The sequence below is a fragment of the Lethenteron reissneri genome, chromosome 39 (assembly GCF_015708825.2).
Source record: "Lethenteron reissneri isolate LAM-NWPU_2019-01 chromosome 39, ASM1570882v1, whole genome shotgun sequence".
NCBI classification, from domain to species: domain Eukaryota; kingdom Metazoa; phylum Chordata; class Hyperoartia; order Petromyzontiformes; family Petromyzontidae; genus Lethenteron; species Lethenteron reissneri.
Window position 1 is genome coordinate 5,182,740 of NC_083817.1, and position 25,623 is coordinate 5,208,362.

General features: G+C 46.7%; 1 protein-coding gene across 3 annotated transcripts in view; it reads left to right on the forward strand.

Annotated features, from left to right (window-relative positions):
- Positions 1–307: 307 nt before the first annotated feature.
- GNG7 (G protein subunit gamma 7) overlaps positions 308–25,623 on the forward strand; it is a 279,379-nt gene continuing 254,063 nt past the window's right edge. For all 3 annotated transcript variants that reach the window (XM_061567686.1, XM_061567685.1, XM_061567684.1), the window contains exon 1: positions 308–449. The gene's annotated coding sequence lies outside the window, so the exon portion shown is untranslated. The remainder of the gene's footprint in view (positions 450–25,623) is intronic.

Sequence of the window (25,623 nt, forward strand, 5' to 3'; positions counted from 1 at the left end):
ATTTTATCACGTAGAAGGGAAATAAAATAATAAAAATAAAACATAATAAAATACAATTGTATTTTATTAAGTATTTTATTAAATACAATTGTATGTTATTATGTTTTATTTGTATTATTTTATTAATTCCCTTCTACGTGACTTTACCGAAAGAACCAAGAATATGAATCCCTGCAGTCACGAAAGCTTTAAATCAAAAATATAAATACATTGTTTAGTGTTTGTGTGTGTGTAAGGGGAGTGAAGGTATCCCACAATGCTATCGCCCTCTCAGTCACCATCGCTTCCGGGTTAAGGGTCACGGCGGCGGAAGTGAGACATTCGCTACGACGACGACGGCGGCGGCGAGTGGGGCTGACGCGAATTCTGCCGTCGTTGCTACATCCGTCTCACGACTCACGCCTCACGACTCGCACTCCCTGCCTCGTCGTCCACCTCGTCGTCCCAAGGTGAGGACACGCGTTTGTTACACAGCAACAGCAGCCACATCGCCACGCACAAGGTTGCCACCAACAACACCTCCTCCTCCTCCTGCTGCTGCTGCTGCCTCCCCATCAACACCAACACATCCTCCTGCCTCCCCATCACCACCTCCTCCCTCCCCACCACCACCTCCTCCCTCCCCACCACCACCACCACCTGCCTCCCACCACCACCACCACCTGCCTCCCCACCACCACCACCACCTGCCTCCCCACCACCACCATCACCTCCTCCTCCTGCCTCCCCATCACCACCTCCTCCCTCCCCACCACCACCTCCTCCCTCCCACCACCACCTCCTCCCTCCCACCACCACCTCCTCCCTCCCCACCACCACCTCCTCCCTCCCCACCACCACCTCCTGCCTCCCCATCACCACCTCCTCCCTCCCCACCACCACCACCACCTCCTGCCTCCCCACCACCACTACCACCTCCTGCCTCCCCATCAACACCACCTCCTCCTCCTGCCTCCCCATCACCACCACCACCTCCTGCCTCCCCACCACCACCACCACCTCCTGCCTCCCCACCACGACCACCACCTCCTGCCTCCCCACCACCACTTCCTGCCTCCCCATCAACACCACCTCCTCCTCCTGCCTCCCCATCACCACCTCCTCCTGCCTCCCCATCAACACCACCTCCTCCTCCTCCCTCCCCACCACCACCTCCTCCCTCCCCACCACCACCACCACCTCCTGCCTCCCCACCACCACCACCACCTCCTGCCTCCCCATCACAACCTCCTCCTGCCTCCCCATCACCACCACCACCACCTCCTCCTGCCTCCCCATCAACACCACCTCCTGCCTCCCCATCACCACCACCCCCTCCTGCCTCCCCATCAACACCACCTCTTCCTCCTGCCTCCCCATCACCACCACCTCCTCCTGCCTCCCCATAACCACCACCACCTCCTCCTGCCTCCCCATCACCACCACCTCCTCCTCCCTCCCCACCACCACCACCTCCTGCCTCCCCATCAACACCACCTCCTCCTCCTGCCTCCCCATCACCACCACCTCCTCCTCCTGCCTCCCCATCACCACCACCACCTCCTCCCTCCCCACCACCACCTCCTGCCTCCCCATCACCATCACCACCTCCTCCTGCCTCCCCATCACCACCACCTCTTCCTCCTGCCTCCCCATCACCACCACCACCACCTCCTCCTGCCTCCCCATCATCACCACCTCCTGCCTCCCCATCACCACCACCACCTCCTCCTGCCTCCCCATCACCACCACCTCCTGCCTCCCCATCACCACCACCTCCTCCTGCCTCCCCATCACCACCACCACCTCCTGCCTCCCCATCATTATCACCACCACCACCTCCTGCCTCCCCATCACCACCACCTCCTCCTGTCTCCCCATCACCACCACCTCCTGCCTCCCCATCACCACCACCACCCCAATCAACCTCCTCCCCATCACCACCACCTCCTCCTGCCTCCCCATCACCAACTCCTGCCTCCCCATCACCACCACCACCTCCTCCTGCTGTCTCCCCATCTCCACCACCTCCTGCCTCCCCATCACCACCACCTCCTGCCTCCCCATCACCACCACCACCCCAATCAACCTCCTCCCCATCACCACCACCTCCTCCTGCCTCCCCATCACCAACTCCTGCCTCCCCATCATCACCACCACCTCCTGCCTCCCCATCTCCACCACCTCCTGCCTCCCCATCACCACCACCTCCTGCCTCCCCATCACCACCACCACCCCAATCAACCTCCTCCCAATCACCACCACCTCCTCCTGCCTCCCCATCACCAACTCCTGCCTCCCCATCATCACCACCACCTCCTGCCTCCCCATCACCACCACCTCCTCCTGCCTCCCCATCACCACCACCACCTCCTGCCTCCCCATCACCACCTCCTGCCTCCCCATCACCACCACCTCCTTCTGCCTCCTGCTTCCTCCCCATCACCACCACCACCACCTCCTGCCTCCCCACCACCACCGCCCCAATCAACCTCCTCCCCGTACTATCTCCATCCTCGCACAATAGCGATTATACATATTTATCTTGTGAATTCTGTACGTGTAGGTGAGCGAGCGTGTGTTTTTTATGTGACACTAAACGTTTAGATAATATGTTGGGTTGTGTGTGTGTCGGAGTGGGGAGGGGGGGGGTGTTGATGATTTTGTTGAAAGGGAATTGGCGGTGGTTGAGGAGGAGGGGTCGTTTGATCGCTCGTTGTTATGGTGGGGAGGGAGGGAGCCAACGTTGTAGACGGTGGTGATGTGAACGCGATGATGATGATGGTGGTGATGATGATGGTGGTGATAATGATGGTGGTGGTGGTGATGATGGTGGTTGTGGTGGTGGTGATGATGATGATGGTTATGGTGGTGTTCGGTTCGTTTAAATGCCGCTCGAGGGGTGGGAGGTGGTGGTGGTTCGTGTGATGGACAAGAGGGCGGCTATAGACGCGGCCCTGTTTCCCGAGCTCTCGTTCTTCTCGCTCTCCTCCTCACTCTCGCTTGGTGGTGGTGGTGATGGTGGTGATTGTTGTGGTGACGGTTGTCCTATTGTACGAGGGTTTGCGCCGCCGATGTTGGCTCGGGCCTGGTCTGACGGCCAGAGTCGAGGGCTCTGTCACGAGCATCATCATCATTCATCAGCAACATCATCAATAGCTACACTAATCGCACTCCGTATTTTAATCATCATCATCTTCATCATCTATAGTCTGATCGATCGTCCTTTTATACTAAACTTCATCACCATCATCTCCGTCTCTTAGACGACGCTCCTTCAGTCTCTACATCATAATCATGTTCTGCCTTATAATAATACACATCAATATCGTCGTCATGATGATCATCATACCCACCCTCAACTTACAAACAATTATTCCCACTACACCATCATCATCGCCATCATCATCATACATTTCAACCATCCTCATCGGCGATTCCTCGTCACCATAACATCGCGACAATCATCATCATCATCACCTTGTCACCTTACTGTCACCATTACCCTCATCATCAGCACCTTACTGTCACCATTACCCTCATCATCACCATCACAACCATCATCACACCTCCTCACGTTGGGGTTTACGATGTTCGTCTGGCTTTCACGAGCCTCCTTGGCAAGGCCCCGCATGAGCATCGTGTTGTTCACATCTGCGTGTTACATTAAAATAAATAAACACTTACGATGTAATAAAGCGGCGCATTCGTCTGTACACATCCGACGCTCGCAATAAAGAGCCACCATTCGAAATCACAATCATCAGCAGCAGCCTCGGGTTGGACTAAAACGGAGTACTAGTTTGTTAGTGCCACTCGACGCTTCTCTCCCCCTGGTCCTTTCCAGTCTTACGAACGAATACGTTCCATCTCACGGGGTATTATTTTACGTGACACTATAGGGTTTAGATAAAATTAAAACCCAGCAGTGGAGCTGTGTTCATGAATGTACTGATCCCCGTCATGGGAATTTGGAATGTCCGCCGATGTGTTTTTGTTAACTGTAATCGGTAGGCGAACAGGTTTGAGCTCATCTGTCGAAAAAGTGGAACACACTTTTGACATTTTATAGAAATGTGGACTCTGACGTTTGATTTAATTAAAATGGTTTTGCTCCCATTTCTTCTAACGACGATCTGACTAAAGAATCTGTTATTTTGTTTATACGATCTTATTTGTACCGACTTAACTGTTAGTTCTTATGTGTGCTTGTCTTGTGTGTACTGGGTTATCCCTTCCATACTGTCTATCCCATGTGTACTGTCTGCCAGCAATGTCTACTGCCTTGCCTTTACTGTGTTGTCTGTACTATCAGTCTAGTCTTCACAGTGTAAACTCTATTGGCTGTACAGTCTTCACAGTGTAAACTCTATTGGCTGTACAGTCTTCACAGTGTAAACTCTATTGGCTGTAGTGTCTTCACAGTGTAAACTCTATTGGCTGTACAGTCTTCACGGTGTAAACTCTATTGGCTGTACAGTCTTCACAGTGTAAACTCTATTGGCTGTACAGTCTTCACAGTGTAAACTCTATTGGCTGTACAGTCTTCACAGTGTAAACTCTATTGGCTGTACAGTCTTCACAGTGTAAACTCTATTGGCTGTACAGTCTTCACAGTGTAAACTATATTGGCTGTATAGTCTTCACAGTGTAAACTCTATTGGCTGTACAGTCTTCACAGTGTAAACTCTATTGGCTGTACAGTCTTCACAGTGTAAACTCTATTGGCTGTACAGTCTTCACAGTGTAAACTCTATTGGCTGTACAGTCTTCACAGTGTCAACTCTATTGCCTGTACAGTCTACACAGTGTAAACACTATTGACTGTACAGTCTGCACAGTGTAAACTCTATTGGCTGTACAGTCTTCACAGTGTAAACTCTATTGGCTGTACAGTCTTCACAGTGTAAACTCTATTGGCTGTACAGTCTTCAGAGTGTAAACTCTATTGGCTGTACAGTCTTCACAGTGTAAACTCTATTGGCTGTACAGTCTTCAGTGTAAACTCTATTGGCTGTACAGTCTTCACAGTGAAAACTCTATTGGCTGTACAGTCTTCACAGCGTAAACTCTATTGGCTGTACAGTCTTCACAGTGTAAACTCTATTGGCTGTACAGTCTTCACAGTGTAAACTCTATTGGCTGTACAGTCTTCACAGTGTAAACTCTATTGGCTGTACAGTCTTCACAATGTGAACTCTATTGGCTGTACAGTCTTCACAGTGTAAACTCTATTGGCTGTACAGTCTTTACAGTGTAAACTCTACTGGCTGTACAGTCTTCACAGTGAAAACTCTACTGGCTGTACAGTCTTCACAGTGTAAACTCTATTGGCTGTACAGTCTTCACAGTGTAAACTCTATTGGCTGTACAGTCTTCACAGTGTAAACTCTACTGGCTGTACAGTCTTCACAGTGTAAACTCTATTGCCTGTACAGTCTTCACAGTGTAAACTCTATTGGATGTGCAGTCTTCACAGTGTAAACTCTATTGGCTGTACAGTCTTCACAGTGTAAACTCTATTGGCTGTACAGTCTTCACAGTATAAACTCTATTGGCTGTACAGTCTTCACGGTGTAAACTCTATTGGCTGTACAGTCTTCACAGTGTAAACTCTACTGACTGTACAGTCTTCACAGTGTAAACTCTATTGGCTGTACAGTCTTCACAGTGTAAACTCTATTGGCTGTACAGTCTTCACAATGTAAACTCTATTGGGTGTACAGTCTTCACAGTGTAAACTCTATTGGCTGTACAGTCTTCACAGTGTAAACTCTATTGGCTGTACAGTCTTCACGGTGTAAACTCTATTGGCTGTACTGTCTTCACAATGTAAACTCTATTGGCTGTACAGTCTTCACAGTGTAAACTCTATTGGCTGTACAGTCTTCACGGTGTAAACTCTATTGGCTGTACAGTCTACACAGTGTAAACTCTATTGGCTGTACAGTCTTCACAGTGTAAACTCTATTGGCGGTACAGTCTTCATAGTGTAACCTCTATTGGCTGTACAGTCTACACAGTGTAAACTCTATTGGCTGTACAGTCTACACGGTGTAAACTCTATTGGCTGTACAGTCTTCACAGTGTAAACTCTATTGGCTGTACAGTCTTCACAGTGAAAACTCTATTGGCTGTACTGTCTTCACAATGTAAACTCTATTGGCTGTACAGTCTTCACAGTGAAAACTCTATTGGCTGTACAGTCTTCACAGCGTAAACTCTATTGGCTGTACAGTCTTCACAGTGTAAACTCTATTGGCTGTACAGTCTTCACAGTGTAAACTCTATTGGCTGTACAGTCTTCACAGTGTAAACTCTATTGGCTGTACAGTCTTCACAATGTGAACTCTATTGGCTGTACAGTCTTCACAGTGTAAACTCTATTGGCTGTACAGTCTTTACAGTGTAAACTCTACTGGCTGTACAGTCTTCACAGTGAAAACTCTACTGGCTGTACAGTCTTCACAGTGTAAACTCTATTGGCTGTACAGTCTTCACAGTGTAAACTCTATTGGCTGTACAGTCTTCACAGTGTAAACTCTACTGGCTGTACAGTCTTCACAGTGTAAACTCTATTGCCTGTACAGTCTTCACAGTGTAAACTCTATTGGATGTGCAGTCTTCACAGTGTAAACTCTATTGGCTGTACAGTCTTCACAGTGTAAACTCTATTGGCTGTACAGTCTTCACAGTATAAACTCTATTGGCTGTACAGTCTTCACGGTGTAAACTCTATTGGCTGTACAGTCTTCACAGTGTAAACTCTACTGACTGTACAGTCTTCACAGTGTAAACTCTATTGGCTGTACAGTCTTCACAGTGTAAACTCTATTGGCTGTACAGTCTTCACAGTGTAAACTCTATTGGCTGTACAGTCTTCACAGTGTAAACTCTATTGGCTGTACAGTCTTCACAGTGTAAACTCTATTGGCTGTACAGTCTTCACAGTGTAAACTCTAATGGCTGTACAGTCTTCACAGTGTAAACTCTATTGGCTGTACAGTCTTCACAGTGTAAACTCTATTGGCTGTACAGTCTTCACAGTGTAAACTCTACTGGCTGTACAGTCAATAGTGTAAACTCTATTGGCTGTACAGTCTTCACAGTGTAAACTCTATTGGCTGTACAGTCTTCACAGTGTAAACTCTACTGGCTGTACAGTCTTCACAGTGTAAACTCTACTGGCTGTACAGTCAATAGTGTAAACTCCATTGGCTGTACAGTCTTCACAGTGTAAACTCTATTGGCTGTACAGTCTTCACAGTGTAAACTCTATTGGCTGTACAGTCTTCACAGTGTAAACTCTATTGGTTGTACAGTCTTCACAGTGTAAAATCTACTGGCTGTACAGTCTTCAAGGTGTCAACTCTATTGGCTGTACAGTCTTCACAGTGTAAACTCTATTGGCTGTACAGTCTTCACAGTGTAAACTCTATTGGCCGTACAGTCTTCACAGTGTAAACTCTTTTGGCTGTACAGTCTTCACGTGTCAACTCTATTGGCTGTACAGTCTTCACAGTGTAAACTCTATTGGCTGTACAGTCTTCACAGTGTAAACTCTATTGGCTGTACAGTCTTCACAGTGTAAACTCTATTGCTGTACAGTCTTCACAGTGTAAACTCTATTGGCTGTACAGTCTCACAGTGTAAATTCTATTGGCTGTACAGTCTTCACAGTGTAAACTCTACTTGGCTGTACAGTCTTCACAGTGTAAACTCTATTGGCTGTACATGTCTTCACAGTGTAAACTCTACTGGCTGTACAGTCTTCACAGTGTAAAACTCTTGGCTGTACTGTCTTCACAGTGTAAACTCTATTGGCTGTACAGTCTTCACATGTGTAAACTCTATGGCTGTACAGTCTTCACAGTGTAAACTCTATTGGCTGTACAGTCTTCACAGTGTAAACTCTATTGGCTGTACAGTCTTCACAGTGTAAACTCTATGGCCTGTACAGTCTTCACAGTGTAAACTCTATGGCTGTACAGTCTTCACAGTGTAAACTCTATTGGCCTGTACAGTCTTCACAGTGTATTGGCTGTACCGTCTTCACAGTGTAAACTACTTGGCTGTACAGTCTTCACAGTGTAAACTCATGTGCTGTACAGTCTTCACAAGTGTACACCTATTGGCTGTACAGTCTTCACAGTGTAACTCTATTGGCTGTACAGTTTCACAGTGTAAACTCTATTGGCTGTACGTCTTCACAGTGTAAACTCTATGGCTGTACAGTCTTCACAGTGTAAACTCTATTGGCTGTACAGTCTTCACAGTGTAAACTCTATTGGCTGTACAGTCTTCACAGTGTAAACTCTATTGGCTGTACAGTCTTCACAGTGTAAACTCTACTGGCTGTACGTCCTTCACAGTGTAAACTCTATTGGCTGTTACAGTCCTTCACAGTGTAAACTCTATTGGCTGTACAGTCTTCACAGTGTAAACTCTACTGGCTGTACAGTCTTCACAGTGTAAACTCTACTGCTGTACAGTCTCACAGTGTAAAACTCTATTGGCTGTACAGTCTTCACAGTGTAAACTCTATTGGATGTACATGTCTTCACAGTGTAAACTCTACTGGCTGTACAGTCTTCACAGTGTAAACTCTACTGGCTGTACAGTCTTCACAGTGAAAACTCTACTGGCTGTACAGTCTTCACAGTGTAAACTCTATTGGCTGTACAGTTTTCACAGTGTAAACTCTACTGGCTGTACAGTCTTCACAGTGTAAACTCTACTGGCTGTACAGTCTTCACAGTGTAAACTCTATTGGCTGTACAGTCTTCACAGTGTAAACTCTAGTGGCTGTACAGTCTTCACAGTGTAAACTCTATTGGCTGTACAGTCTTCACAGTGTAAACTCTATTGGCTGTACAGTCTTCACAGTGTAAACTCTATTGGCTGTACAGTCTTCACAGTGTAAACTCTATTGGCTGTACAGTCTTCACAGTGTAAACTCTACTGGCTGTACAGTCTTCACAGTGTAAACTCTATTGGCTGTACAGTCTTCACAGTGTAAACTCTATTGGCTGTACAGTCTTCACAGTGTAAACTCTATTGGCTGTACAGTCTTCACAGTGTAAACTCTATTGGCTGTACAGTCTTCACAGTGTAAACTCTATTGGCTGTACAGTCTTCACAGTGTAAACTCTATTGGCTGTACAGTCTCACAGTGTAAACTCTATGGCTGTACAGTCTTCACAGTGTAAACTCTATTGGCTGTACAGTCTTCACAGTGTAAACTCTACTGGCTGTACAGTCAATTCAGTGTAAACTCTATGGCTGTACAGTCTTCACAGTGTAAACTCTACTGGCTGTACAGTCTTCACAGTGTAAACTCTATGGCTGTACAGTCTTCACAGTGTAAACTCTACTGGCTGTAAGTCAATAGTGTAAACTCTATTGGCTGTACAGTCTTCACAGTGTAAACTCTATTGGCTGTACAGTCTTCACAGTGTAACTCTATTGGCTGTACAGTCTTCACAGTGTAAACTCTATTGGCTGTACAGTCTTCACAGTGTAAAATCTACTGGCTGTACAGTCTTACAGTGAAACTCTATTGGCTGTACAGTCTTCACAGTGTAAACTCTATTGGCTGTACAGTCTTCACAGTGTAAACTCTACTGGCTGTACAGTCTTCACAGTGTAAACTCTATGGCTGTACAGTCTTCACAGTGTAAACTCTATTGGCTGTACAGTCTTCACAGTGTAAACTCTATGGCTGTACAGTCTTCACCGTGTAAACTCTATTGGCTGTACAGTCTTCACAGTGTAAACTCTATTGGCTGTACAGTCTTCACAGTGTAAACTCTATTGGCTGTACAGTCTTCACAGTGTAAACTCTATTGGCTGTACAGTCTTCACAGTGTAAACTCTACTGGCTGTACAGTCTTCACAGTGTAAACTCTACTGGCTGTACAGTCTTCACAGTGTAAACTCTATTGGCTGTACAGTCTTCACAGTGTAAACTCTATTGGCTGTACAGTCTTCACAGTGTAAACTCTATTGGCTGTACAGTCTTCACAGTGTAAACTCTATTGGCTGTACAGTCTTCACAGTGTAAACTCTATTGGCTGTACAGTCTTCACAGTGTAAACTCTATTGGCTGTACAGTCTTCACAGTGTAAAATCTACTGGCTGTACAGTCTTCAAGGTGTCAACTCTATTGGCTGTACAGTCTTCACAGTGTAAACTCTATTGGCTGTACAGTCTTCACAGTGTAAACTCTATTGGCTGTACAGTCTTCACAGTGTAAACTCTTTTGGCTGTACAGTCTTCAAGGTGTCAACTCTATTGGCTGTACAGTCTTCACAGTGTAAACTCTATTGGCTGTACAGTCTTCACAGTGTAAACTCTATTGGCTGTACAGTCTTCACAGTGTAAACTCTATTGGCTGTACAGTCTTCACAGTGTAAACTCTATTGGCTGTACAGTCTTCACAGTGTAAATTCTATTGGCTGTACAGTCTTCACAGTGTAAACTCTACTGGCTGTACAGTCTTCACAGTGTAAACTCTTTTGGCTGTTCTGTCTTCACAGTGTAAACTCTACTGACTGTACAGTCTTCACAGTGTAAACTCTTGGCTGTACTGTCTTCACAGTGTAAACTCTATTGGCTGTACAGTTTTCACTGTGTAAACTCTATTGGCTGTACAGTCTTCACAGTGTAAACTCTATGGGCTGTACAGTCTTCACAGTGTAAACTCTATTGGCTGTACAGTCTTCACAGTGTAAACTCTATTGGCTGTACAGTCTTCACAGTTGAAACTCTAATGACTGTACAGTCTTCACAGTGTAAACTCTATTGGCTGTACAGTCTTCACGGTGTAAACTCTATTGGCTGTACAGTCTTCACAGTGTAAACTATACCGTCAGTACTGTCTTCATTTTATAACCTTATTGTCTGTACTGTCAGAGTACATACTGTGCTGCCTTCATAGTTTATAATGTATTGTCTGTACTGCCGTGTCTCTTACTGTCTCTTTCTCTCACCGCCTTCCTCTCCTATATTACCATATTATCAGTACTGTCTTGTCCGTACTGCCCATCTCATTATTTGTACTCTTATTTTTCTGCCACCGCTCATTCTGCCTCTGCTTGGCTGTCCAGTCTGTACTCTCTGTACTCCACATGTTGTCTGCCGTTTGTTCTGCAGGGCCGCCTTTCTTACGTCTTATCTGTACTGCCCTGTTTGTTGTACTGCCTCGTGTGCCCTGCCTCCGTTCCGACAGCCTGAGCCATCTGACGCGATGCACACACCTTGACAGTACTGCACCCGCATCGAAGGCAGTCGATTCTTCACTCGGGACTCATCGCGTAACGTGCTATCGTGATCGTAAACGATATTAATCGGCAATGAACGACGTCGCTCGCCTTTCTGCCGGGCACTTTTCTCCACGGATGTGTTGGTGCTACTCTGCTGCGTTTCCCTCTTCGTACGACTTTGGAGGGTTTCTCTGGGTACTGCGGTTGCCATTCACGTTGCTGTTAACCCACACGGTTTAAGCCCCAGTATTCTTGTGCAGGGAAATTGAGTTTTCAGGTCCATACGCGGCGTGCAGTCAGTTTTAAATTACGGTCAAACACATTTTTTGTGTGTCCCTCTGTTTGTGTTTCTCTCCTTGCGATGGGACTTTGTAGGATGAACGTTGAGATTCATGAGGGGCACGGGGTGACCAATAAGGTCTGAATTGGTCTGTCATAAGGTAGGGCACTGATAAGGGGTTGATAGTTAGGCATTCATTCCGCTGCTGTAACATGTGAGGGTTGACCCTCACATGTTACATGGGAAGAGGGGGGGGGGGTTATTTGGCCATACTTCACCACGCTCGCCATTGAGATTTTTTTGTACAGGCGGGGAACATAGCAATATAGTACAACCGTCGATTTGTTGTGCTGCCCGATGGCGGCCAATTAGGATGGTCACTCGGCCAGACACTATCCAGGTTCAACAACCCTGCTGCTTTAGCTTCCTTTAACTGACCGCACGTAGCCAACCGTGCTAATTGGAGGTGCGAGTTGAGGCACATATACCCGGTGATTTTGGTAATCGGCCAACATACAGGAAGAGGCGTTGTGGTAGCGAGATGTTAACTACCTCGCCTGGTGTGCAGGAGGGATTGTGGGTTCGATCCCGACCCTGACGCCTGCTGTATAATTGTAGTTTGCATGCTCTGTACGTGGTTGCGTGGATTTTTCTCCGGGTCCTCCAGTTTTAGCCACCACATTGAGAATCAACGACACGCGTTTAGAGTATTTGGTTGCTCTAAATTTGCACGTGATAAGCCACTTTATGACAGTCAGGTCGCATCTGAAAAAGAGCTGCATCACTCAGTGGGCCTTACCTGGTAAAATAAAAAATAGTTTAGTTTATAGTACAGACTCGTTATTAAAATGACCAAACATCCCTACGCAGGATCTACATGAAAGAAGAGTCTCTGGTACTTCTTTGAGGATTTTGTGGGTAAATAAATGGGCTCTGTGTTGAGGTGAAAGAAGGCAGCGGAGTGCGACTGGTGGTGGCGGCAAAGGGGTTCGGTATGAGAGCTCTGTGTAAAAAGTGTGGTTTTGTTCAGTGGATTTCTAGTTTCAAATGTCTGATCCACTGGAATTGATTATCTCAAGAATTAAGTGCAGACATTTGAGAAGTTGTCTCTCGATTTTCGATTAAGTAAATCGATTAGCTATCGCTTAAGTGGAACAGCGTGATGATAAACAGAAGCGTGTGTGTGTTTCAGTGAATTGCGGTGAGGTCAATGGCTCGTGTCAGAGCCAGATTCACACACTGAGGGGGGCGTGCCCTCACTGAGGGGGGCGTGGCCTCACGGAGAGGGGCGTGTCCTCACTCAGGGGGGCGTTTTAGACACGTCCCCCTCCGTGAGGCAGATGTGATAGCTGCCTCCCCAGGTGCTTTTTCATTGCAGTTTCATCACGATACCAGCGAGCTTAAATATCTTTATACACATATGTGAAATAAGTTACCTGTAGTATGGAAGGCGAGGACATGAAATGAAGGTGTCTACAAACATTACATTGGTGACATACTGAGATAGTAACAGGCGCGCGCTTATTGCCCGCGCTCCATCCAGTTACTGAGGGGTTGCGCAATCAGAGGGGAGGCTGAGCTCGTCGCTGCCTCACCTCTCGTCTCTTCCTGTATTTGTGTAGCAGCGGAGCTCCGCAAATTTGGCGATTTTTGACTATAAAAATGATTGGAATCGTACATAAATGACATTTATAATACAGATCAGTGGAGAAATCTTAATATATTTTTTTATTCTTTTTTTTACTTTTCGTAACAGCTATTTTCATTGGAGTATGGCAGGTGTGGCTCTGCCTCCCCTGCCTCCCTTGACCGCACGTCCCTGGTGTGTTTGCATGGTGAGCTGTAGTGCAGTGGTTAGCGTGCGGCACTACAAACCCGGCAACCCGAGTTCGATTCCCACTCACGACCAACACCAGTGGTAGCCATTATCAGAATGGGTCCTGGGCCTCCACTAGGTGGACTCGGCCTAAAATGAGTACCTGGTGCGGTGTGTAAACATCGCCACTAGGGAGACAAAGGCAGCTGGGCGTGGTGCTGGCCGCCCACCCCCCTGTGTGCCATGCCGACCTTCATAGGTCATCATTAACAGCACTAGAGTCTGTTGAGGCTATAAGGGTGATCTTTGTCTTTGTGTATGTAAATGTTATGGGTATATAAATGGGGAGTGGTGGAGCAGCAAACCGGGCAATCTGGGTTTGATTTCTGGCCACGGCTCTCATCAATGAGTTACGAGTGATATCTGAACTGGTCTTGGGCTGCTTCTAGATTGACTCAGCCTGATACGAGTAACTGGTGCGGTGTACAACACCAATACTGGGGAGACAAAAATGGGCTAAGTGGTTTTTGCCACTCCACCCCGTGGTGCTTTGTTCCACTTGGCTTTGATCCATTGCGTTGTTGGCAAGGGTCAATGGATCACCTATGAGGTGGCTTGTAGATGGCAGTACAGAAAGTGGGTTCGTGAGCCCTCATGAACAGACATTTGATTGTGTGTAGTGGGTTTTCTCCGGATACTGTACTTTGCTTTCCTCCCATGCAAAGCCATAGATATGAATTTGCCAAAATTCCAAATGTAGAAAAACCTTTCTGAATTCGATTCAATTCAAGAATAATTATTTTTGGTCCGTACTGTTCTTACTGCGTTGTTTGTATTGTTCCTCTCTTTGGTACTTCCCCATCCCCGTCATTCTATGGCTCGTCCAAACCCGCTGATGGAAGTTCCACATTACCATGGCCAATGCTTTCTTTAAACGTGTGCACCATGTGCATAGTAAATCATCAGTGCTCCCAATTCTATCATCATCATCAGCCATGATCTACCCACTGCTGGATGGGGTCTTCATACCCAATTCTCTAAATCTCTTTTTGTATCTGTGTCTCTTTGCGTCTCGCTCTCTACTATAGACCTACAACCTCCATTGTCGGTCGGTGTGGGACGCTATGTGCAGAGTTGTGGCACTGGTAGTTAGCGCGTTGCGCTATGAACCGAGTGACCTGAGTTTGATTCCTGGCCGAGTCGGCAACCCGACAGGGGATTCCAACTCAGGCGTGTATTCCCAGCATGCACCTCTCCGTTATTCATTGCAGCTTTTGTTCCATTTTCTTTCAGTGTTTGTGATCTGCATGGCCACAGCAAGTAATATACATGACGGTGCCACTCACTCCGAATGCAAGTTTGTTATATTCAAGATCACGCCTCTTTGGGTTTTGTTCGTACCTCCAATTAGCACGGTTGGCTACGTACGGTGAGAAAGAAGTTCTACATACCTACATGCATTCGTTTGCCTTCAACTGAAGCCACTGTGAGTTTAAATACGACCCCTCAATATTTACCGCTTGCTCGGCGGAGAGGGGAGGAGGGAGTGAGGGAGGGGGTTGTGAGGTAGGGGGGTGAGGTGGTGCTTGTTCACCGATTACACAAAAAGCTAAAAGTATGTATGTATGTACGCTGAACTTCTTTCGCGCCGTACGTAGCCAAACGCCAAATCATGTTGGGAGTGTGGAGAATCGATCGCCACGAATCGAGGGTGGAGCGTCGTATCGCTGCAAAAAAAATCAGCGCTTGTTTTAATTGAACATTTGTTATTGTGCACCAATATGAGTCCGAACGCGCCGTGCTGATCACACGCCGTAAGCTAATTTGAAATAATGAGTTTTTTTTAAGTCGTGTTGTACATTGCTTAAGCCGCGTTGCGTCGGCTGGCACGAGGTAGCAACGATTGTAAGTTTTATCCCGAAAAAAAAAAATTCAAACACAAACAACATTCCTGTGCAAAGAAAAAAAAACCCAAACCCCTCGGTCGGAACTTGCTTAATTTTTGAGTCCGTTGGGATGTGAAAAGAAATGCGTGGCAGTTTGACTATAAAAGGACTTGCTGGGGAAATGAATGAAATGCGGGCCACGTGCTCATTCCGCCTGGCTGTTGCATTTATTGTTCCGGCTTTGTTCTAAAATAAGACGTCGCATGGGACACACTTATATCTTGCCTAATTCTTAATGTTAACTGTCTTGCCTGGTATACAGGAGGTCGTGGGTTCCGATCCCGACCCTGACGCCTGCTGCTAAATATTTGGAGTTTGCGTGTCTCTCTCTCTCCTCGTGATCGCGTGGATTTTTATTCGGGTCCTCCTGTTTTTCCCTCTACAGTTATAATCAACGTGCGTTTAGAGTATTTGGCTGCAATACATTTCCACACGTTAAGCCACTTCGTTGAGCTATCATTTGTGGCCAAATGTACTATATAGCTCAGTGGGCCTTACCTGGTAACATCACAAACATTTTTAACAGTTTAAAAGCGTGATTTATTTTTACGTTTTGGTTTCACTTGCGCTGCTTTCATTGGGCATCGTGGTTATCACGTGACCCATTCCATCGGCTGAGCAGTGCACCACATTGTGTGAGAGAGTGCCCTGGATGATGCTGTTACACAACTACGTCTGAAACCAGGTTACCCCTTATCAGGTTACCCCTTATCAGGTTACCCCTCGTCAGGTTCCCCCTTATCCACACTAAGGTGGTGCTGTGCCTTCCCACGTGCCCTGCTAAGATTTTTAGTTTTCCATTTGGCAAAGCAATATTGTCATCCTCACAACTGGAACTTTGCCAAATGCCAAACCAAATATAGAAATAGGTTTCTCTCTGCGGTCATTGATGACCAGACTGAGGCCATCAACTCGCCAAACCAGAGAACCCGGTTTCCTCGCGATCAGGCTGTGTGACTCTGGGTGTCTGTGTAAGTCTATAGGTCTACTTAAACCAGTACCTGGTGCAGTGTTGTGTAGTAAACATCGCCACGAGGGAGACAAAGGCGGCCGGGCATGGTGCTGGCCGCCCACCCCCTTCGTGTGCCGTGCCGGCCTTCATAGCTGCTCGCGAACAGCACTTGCACAACAGTTTGTTAAAGGCTATATTGAGAACTTTGTGTTCTGTACATTTATAAGGTCTATATCATAAGTGTTATTCTCTATGTGAGCCTGTGATCCTCTATGTGAGCGCACGGACCTCTATGTAGGGATACGGGTCTCTCTGTACGCGAGTATATGGGCCTCTATCTGAGCCTCTCTGAGTCTCTGTGTACATCGTTGGCAAGTGGACCAACTCATCACTCAACCCTCTTTGAGAACCCAGCGTAAACACAGGTGGGCAGGCGAAACTCCTCGATTTTTGACCCAGGGTCTCAAGCTGTGTGGTCTGAGCTGTCGCTGACCTCGTCATTATGAATCCACTTGAGCCCCACGCGGCCACGTCGCGCTATTTTGTTATTGCTGGCGCGGGGAATGTCGACGGAGACCGAAAGCCGTATTGTTACTGCTAGCGATCGCTTTTTGAAACTCTTGCAGCCAAAGGCCGTCTCCTGCCTTGTGAAGGTGACGTAATGCTCACAGCGAGGGAAAGGAAGAAATGCGGTCGCACGTTTGTCTCCAAGCGAAGCGCCAACGGCGCTTGCAACGATTTTCGAGGGGCGATGAAAGTTGCTTCGAGAAGCTGCTGCTACTGCCGCTGCTGCCATGGGTGCTCGCTTGATGCCATTGGCTTAGCGCAAGGGGTCGGCAACCTGCTGCACCAGAGCCGCACCTGGCTCTTTGAGGACTGCTTCGTGACGTTGTTTGTGAAATGACCACCGTCGCGGATTCGCTCTTGAAATATTTTTTTTTTGTTACCGAATTCGGGGAAAAAATGTCTCTTGTTATCATGGTTTTCCGACCTGGGGCTTAGCGCAATTGGCACGGGAACCTTGGCCAATGAAAAATCCTGGTGCCTGGGCCCCCCCTCCAGCCTGTGCGTCCCGGTGCAGTTACACTGCCTGCACACTCATTCATTCGCTATGCCCCTGGCTAATGTGCTGCAGCTGCAGCTGCTGCTGCTTCCCCTTGCAAACATCTTGTGAAGGAAAACATTGGCTCTTTTGACTTCGCTTTTTTGAAGGTCCAGGAGATAGCCCAAGGTGAGAGGGAGCATTCTTACTTGGGCATGCTCTGGTATTTTGTGAGACGTTGTACTTGCTAGGATTTGTGAGTCAATTAACTTGGATTTGTCGTATATTTTTTTTTTATGGAATTGGATATTTTTCTGCAGTCGTGTTAAATGTTTGTGTTTATCGGGATCACGTCATCAGATTAATTTTCCGTTTGTCTTGAGCCGGCAGTGCCTGAGAGAGCAGCCCTGGCAGGCGAGATCACACAACTCCTTCCGAAGTCTGATCAAACACACGAGGGCCACACCTTTCACGTGACCTTAAAATAATGTTGGTCGCACACTTGGGCGATGGTGGCTACGCACGTGCCCGCCTGTAATCGAGCGCTTGTGTGAAGGCAGCAGCAAGAGTTGGTGGATTCACCGCACACATGTCCATGAAAGTCCCTTCTACTCTTGGGCAGACGAGGAAGTGCCATTCCCTGGCTAGTAAGGAGAAGGCGGTACAGCAAGCTGACTAAATATCCATCTTTTTCCATCTGTACGGTAATGGAGTGTTGCCGCGCCCTCGCGATTGTGGGCTTTCTCTGGGTGCTCCAGTTTCCTCCCACACGGAAATAAATAAACACGACTCGCCATCATTAATTGGCTGAAAAAATCTTTAAAAAAAACGAATTTGACTTAAAAAAATGAAATTTACCAAGGTAAGGCCCACTGAGCTGTATAGCTCTTTTTCAGAAGCTCAAAGAAGTGGTTTATCACGTGAAAATGTATAGCAGCAAAATACCCTAAGCGCATGTTTATTCTAAATGTGGGGGGGAAAAACTGGAGGACCCAGAGAAAAATACACGTGACCACAGGGGGAGAGACATGCAAACCCCGAATATACAGCAGGCGTCAGGGTCGGGATCGAACTCACGACCTCCTGCATACCAGGCAAAGTAGTTAACATCTTGTCACCACAGCAGCAGGACCAGCTTGAAAAAGAGTCCGACAATTCAGTGTGGCTTTCCTGGATAAATAAGTAAATTCATTCATTTGTATCATTATCAATCAAACCAAAATGTTCAGTCTCAGTGCTGGAGCTCAGCAACATTAAGTGACAAAACAAACTTAACACGATGTTTTTTAGTTTGTGCGTGCAGTCATTGGTGACGAGACTGAGACCATGAACTGGTCGCGCTTTGAGATTTCGGTTTAAATCACGGGGGCGTCTATCACCTGGATTCAAACCCAGGTACTCTGAGGTGCCGTCTCCATGCCTCTGACCTCTGTGCCACCCAGCTTCCTCTTAGTGTCCGTGTTTATGCTCATTATACGCGCATCGAGTCGCGTGTTTATAAGAACGCAAATGTTAACTCCGGGCTCTAGTGGAATGGAACAAGATGAACAAACAACACGCAAGGCATGCAGTACAAATGAGACAAGAAGAAAATTAGGTTCTTGTATTAAAATAATGAACGTTCCTCTATTGTAATTCTATTGTAATTGTGCTCCAATGCATGATAGTAATTTAGTTTGTGTCATTGCAATGGGGTGTGTGATTACAGTCAGGTGTGTGGTGGCTGTGTGTGTGTGGTTGAGTGAGTGTGTGGTTGGGTATCGGTAGTGTCGTGGTTAGCACATTGCACCACAATCCTGATGAGCCGAGTTCGATACCTGCTCACAGTCAACACCAGTGGCGATTACCTGAGCTGGTCCTGGGCCCCCCCCCACCCCTCCTCTTAAGTCGACTCAGCCTTAAATGAGTACCTGGAACGGTGTATAAACATCCACACGTGGGAGACAAAGGCAGCTGGGCATGGTGCTGGCCATCGACCTTCTCGTGTGCTATGCCGGCCTTAATAGGTGCTTGCTAACAGCATCTGCCCCAACAATTGGTCAAGACTATTTGGGGGATCTTTGTCTTTATTTGGTTGGGTAGGTGGGCGTGTAGTCAAGTATGTGCGCGGTCGAGTGTGTCGGTTGTTGTACGGTTGAGTGGGTGATTGGCTGAGTTGATGGTTAGCTAGGTTCCTGTGTGTGTGGTTGGGTGGGTGGTTGCCTAAGTCACTCGATGTGCCGTTGGTGGCTGACTGAGTGAGTTGGGTGAAAAGTTGGACAGGTAATGTCACCGTACGCCACGGGGGGACCGCGTTGAAACCGGAAGAACGGGCTCGTTATTGTAACCACACTCTGCCTCTGCGATTTTATTTCTGCTACATGTTTTGTCTTTAAATGTCATTTTCTCTCACCTGTCGCTCGAGTGTTCATCACAGCCGCCAGTAACACCGCATTGACAACCAAAGAATAATAAAAAAAAATAATCAAGACAATTGAAATTCCAATGCCGTTTCAGGTTAGTTTAACACGTAGGCTACCAATATTATCCATCATAAAGGTTGTTATTTGGGTTAGATCGCGTAAATATAAATGTGTCATTAAACCCGTCACCACCCGACACGGCCACTCGGTATTCTTTGTCACGTAAACAGAACGTGCCAATTCGTGACCAGTTCAGCACGCCGGTTATGTGTTGGAGAGTGGAAACCCACAACATTTGCTATTCGAGCACCATGACGTGTCACCGGTTACTACAAATGCTTTCTCACGCCACTGCTGGCAGAAGGCCCTCCGCTCGAGGGAGCTCCAGAGAGCCCCTCTGATGGGTTGTTTCGGCACGCTTGATTCCCGCTGGCCACAATGAACTTTCTAAAAATTAACCCGTAAAAACAAAGTTTTTCACTCTAAATCCTTTATATGCGTGGCGGCTAGAGTCCTCTCGTCCTCTGGCTTGAGATGGCTGCCACCTATGGGTCAGATGATTGTCTGCAGTATTAAACAATTGGTAATTAAATATTTAATTTGTTTTCCCTAAACAGTGTAAAATTTTGGAAAAATGTTTTCACGAACATTCATTGTCTCGCACAACGAGTCTGTGTGCAAAATGTCAGCTCGATTGGATCACGGGAAGTGGGTTAAAAAACGACCAAAAGGTTTGCACGGTCGTAAGCAAGCAAGCAAGCAAGCACGCAAGTGAACTTAATATAACGGATTAAAAAAGGAGCGGGGAGCGCACCCACACTTTACCCTGCACTTTTGTACTGCTGGGTGAACAGAGGTGGCGGGAGGATTTAAGCAACTTGCTCTATTGTTTCAGCTATAATAACAACAACTATGCATGTATTTATTTATCCAGGAAAGCCATGCTGAGTTGTAGGACCCTTTATCAAGAGGGTCCTGCCAAGCCAATTAACAACGAGTGTTTATGCGTGTGGGAGGAAACCGGAGAAAACTCATGTGCGTGAGGGGGCAACACTCGATCCCATACAGAAGGGATAGATGGTATCAGTCCACACTTTGCTGTACTGCATTCTGCTGGGCAGAGCCAGCGCGTACGGGGTTTTGCACCTCAACGCTCAGGGAAAGGGAGTGTGGAGGGAGGCAACGTTCGATCCCCGTACAAGACAGAAACAGATGGCAGTTAAATTTCGACTTAAAGCTTTCGTGACTGCAGGGATTCATCTTCTTGGTTCTTTCGGTAAAGTCACATAGAAGGGAAATAATTAAATAATAAAAATAAAACATAATAAAATACAATTCAGCACGCCGGTGTGTTGGAGAGTGTAAAAAATAAAACATAATAAAATACAATTGTATTTTATAATGTTTAATTTTTATTATTTTATTATTTCCCTTCTACGTGACTTTACCGAAAGAACCAAGAAGATGGCAGTTAGTCCGATTGCTGCGCTCCTCCCCGACTGCCCTCGAAGAAGCGGTGATCCACCAACCGTCACTGCTGCCTCCACAGCGCTGCTGGGTTACAGGCGGCAGGCAGCTCCCGTGTGCAGTGTAGCCGCCACCACCGCCAACCGGCCACCGCACGCCGGGAGCCCGAATCGGACCGAGGATTTCTAGATTGCAAGTCCAATGTCACTTTGCCTCTACAACCAGCACCGCGGCGTCCGTTGTCTCAGTACGCCCTCACAAAGCTTCGCAAGCCGTGGTTCAGTGCAGGAATCTCCTGTTTTACATTGATGAAGCTAGTTGTAATTACTGGCAAAACGTCGGACTCAGATTGTGAATGTTGTGGCTTTGCTCTACAACACACCGGTGTGCTGTACTAGTAACGAATTGGCACGTTCTGTTTATGTGACAAACCTTACTAATTGGCTGTGTCGGGTGGTGGCGGGTTTAACGACGAATATATTTACCCGATCTAACCCAAAAATTCTGTATTATGGATGATATTGGTCACGAAAGCCTATGTGTTAAACTGGTTGTTCTGTTGTTGCCTGGTATGGGTTTATTTAGATTTCTCTTCTCTGCCTATCGATTTGGTTGGCGTGTGTGTGTGCGCGCATGCGGGGAGCGGTAATGCAACGATTATCGCGCTGTGTTACAACACCAGTGATGATTATCTGAACCGGTCATGGTCCTCCACTAAGTCGACTATGTCTCAAATGAGTACCTGGTGCGGTGTGTTTATCATCGCCACTGGGAAGACAAAGGTGGCCGTGCAGGGTGCTGGCCACTCACCCCCTCGTGTGCCGAGCCGGCCTTCATAGGCGCTCGCTAACATCACTTGCCCCAAAAGTCTGTTAAGGTTATGCGAGGGGTTTTTGTCTTTGTGTGTGCGTGCGCGCGCGTGAAAAGAAATTCAATTACGCAAAGAATTTGTGAAATTACGCACACACACACAAACCCACGGGAGAGAGGCGTGTCCTGCCAGCGTCCTATTCTTTTTGTCTTTTGAGAGATTGAAAAGGAAATGTACTGGTCACTGTACACGTGTACAAGAAAAGCCACACAGACAAAGATGAGGACAAAGATCTCCCCCCCCCACTGCCCCATAGCCGCACAAACCCGTGGGACAGGTGCCGTTGGTGAGCACTTTCGAAAAGCAAGAACGGCGCACTGAGTTGAACTCGGGGAGACCCACGGCCGGTTCAGATATTCCCCACCTATTGTTCGTGAGCGGGAATCTAACTCGGGTTGCCGGGGTCGTCGCGCAAGCGCGCCTATCCGCCGCACTTACCCCTCCCCCACGGTTATAGTACACGCATTACTGCACACGCGTACACCTCAAAGACACCCACTTGCATGCGTACTCAAAGACAAACGTCCCCCTTATAGCCTGAATAGACTGTTGGGGCAAGTGCTGTTAGTGAGCACCTATTAAGGCCGGTGCAGAATTTGAGAGGGTGGGTTGCCAACAGCACGCCCGGCCGCCTTTGTCTCCCTCGTGCCGATGTTTACACACTGCACCAGGTACTCATTTGAGGTTCAGTCGACCTAGGGGAGGCCAATGACCGGTTCAGATAATCATATGCGGGTGCATACTGGCACACATATACACACCCACGGACACACCTCATTTTCTTTCCGTCTCTCTCACACATACATTCAAAGAAAATTCTTGACACATTCTCACGCACGCACTCGCTCACCCTCTTTCCCATTATAGGCCATGTAGGCCATTGGGGAAAGTGGCTGTCAACAAGCAACCAATGAGAAGGTTGATAATCGGTATGGCTAGCGCCAGGCCTCTCCGCCGTTGTCTTTCTCCAGTGCCTGCTGATGTTTTAGCGCACAGCAGCTATTGATTTAAGGCTGAGCTGACTTAGGGGAGGCCCAGGACATCCTCTGACACCACCGACATTTGGCGACCCAGATCTGCGCTCGCAAGTGAGACTCATCCCCGTCTCTCGGGTTCTCACCTGGTTAAGTAAAATAAGCGTTGAACTTTCAACGTATGCCGGGTTCTCAAGTGCGGTGAGTTGATGGGTCTCATCGGTGACTGCAGAAACAACAACAAAAAATGGCATAAAATTCGGTTCTACAACTTCATTTGGAAAACTCCCAGCTCTGAGAATTCAAAATATCGGTTTCACCGTCATGCGATGAACATTGCCCTCGTGTACATACCGGGTGGGAAAGTGCCGCCCCCTACCGCGCGGGTTCAGAGGTCACTTGAATTTGATAGGGAGCTCTGTGATATCCGCCTCCGCGGACCGTGCTTGAATATGAAGGGCCGCACTGCTCTCTGAGACTGTTTTTATAGTCAGAAATAAACCATAATCAACGTTTTTGGGTTAGATCGCGTTATTTTTAAATGTGTCATAACCCTCCACCACCCGACACGGCCAATCAGCAAAAAAGTGTCACGTTGACAAAAGACAAATAGTTCACTGCTTTAACCCACCGGTGTGTTGAAGCGTGAAACCACAACATTTACATTTTTTTGAGTACGACATTTAGCTGGTACAGTGATACCTTGGTTCACGAACGCTTCTGTTCACGAACAACTCGGTTCACAAACAGAAAAGTTCATAAAAATATGCTCCGGTTCACGAACTCCGCTTCGGTTCACGAACAGGAGCCGCGGCCATTTTAATGCTATTTCCAGGCTGTCACGTGGTCGTGACTTCCTGTAGGAAGATAGTGGAGAGAAGAAGAGACACAGAAAGAAGTACTGTGAGTACTGTGAAGACACTTTCAGTGACTTTGCTTTTTGGTGTGCTTTTTAGCACATACTGTACTGTACAGTACTGTACTACTGTACTGTACTGTACAATACTGTACTTACTGTATTGTACAGTTCACCCATTTGAGTGCTTACTGAAGTCATCTCAAGCAAGGTTAGTGTTCTCTCTTTATACATTACTATACTGTACAGTACTAATGTGTATTGTAATTTGTTTCATATTTTTGTGCTTCAAAAACCAAAAAAAAAGGTCAGAACGGATTAACCGGATTTACATTGAACCCTATGGGAAAATGTGCCTCGGTTCACGACCAATTCGGTTCACGACCAGAGTCAGTTCACGAATTAAGTTCGTGAACCGAGGTATCACTGTAATTGCATCCAGCATTATCGGGAAATTCGCGATCTAACCCAAAAACGTTGATTATGAATAATATTGGTCGCGAAAGCCTACGTGTTAAACAGAAATAAACCGTTAGAAAGGGTTTTTTTGGTGAGATTGCTTGAATGTAAATGTATCGCTAAACCCACACAACAAGGCCAATTAGTAAGGTATTTAAGACCGAAAAACAGCTGGTTTAAATCACCAGCAAAACATACATTGTAAATGTGGGTTTACTCTCCAACACATTGTTGTGCTGAAGTAGTAACTAATTGGCACGTATAGTTTATTTTACAAACCATAATCATTGGCGGTTGCGGGTTATAACGACGCATTTATATTTACGCTATCTGAACCAAAAAAACATTTATTGTGGATAATATCGTTCGCGAAATCCTACGTGTTAAACAGTCGGAAAAAAAAACACGGGGGAGGAAAAGACAAAAAAATGTCATCGTGAGAATAAGAACATTTATTGTGAATAATGTCGGTCGCGAAATCCTACGTGTTAAACAGTCGTAAAAAAAAAAACATGAGGGAGGAAAAGACAAAAAAATGTCATCGTGAGAATAACAACGACAACAGTCATGTATCGGCAGTTGGGCGGCAAGCACCACCGCGTTCCATCAATACCAGGCTCGCCACGTTCTCTCTATGCGAAAGGTTAAAGTCCATTCGGGTGAAATATGTTTGCACTTTTAACCAGATGCGTTAAGATCCACTCCTCCACTCCGCTGCCTGCTTTTGCGTGGGCCCTGCCGCAAGGCGTTGAAGGGAACGAAGCGTGAGTCCCCTCCTGTATCCACTTTACCCACCCCTCCTCGGGGCAGTTGCACCGCCTGTACACTCAACAGTGGCGGCTGGTGATATTTATTTTTGGGGGGGCGCATTTTTTTATTTTATTGAGGGGGGCAAATAAATATAAAGCAGTACCAAAAACCATTTTGACTACTTGAATATAAATTTTGATGATCTTTATTTACATTTCAGACCAAAAGAAGTACCAAAAAGCATGTTTCCTACTTGAACATAAATGTTTCTCTTTTATATACATTTCAGACCAAAGTACCAAAAAGCATGTTTCCTACTTGAACATAAAAACGTTAGTTTCATGCTATTATCAATATGGCTGCGGCTACTTTCATGACGTTTGCATTTGTCAGAGAGATGTTTGAGGTCTCTTACCCCCGTCGTTGTCCACAAAACTTCAGTGCCGACACTTTGAAATAAAAGACAGGGAAAACAAAAAAGAGAATTGCTAACATCACATCCAGCCACCCACCTCCGTTTCTCATAACAAGCGCGGGTGAAGCTTCGTGTGTAGCTTCGTCCTCT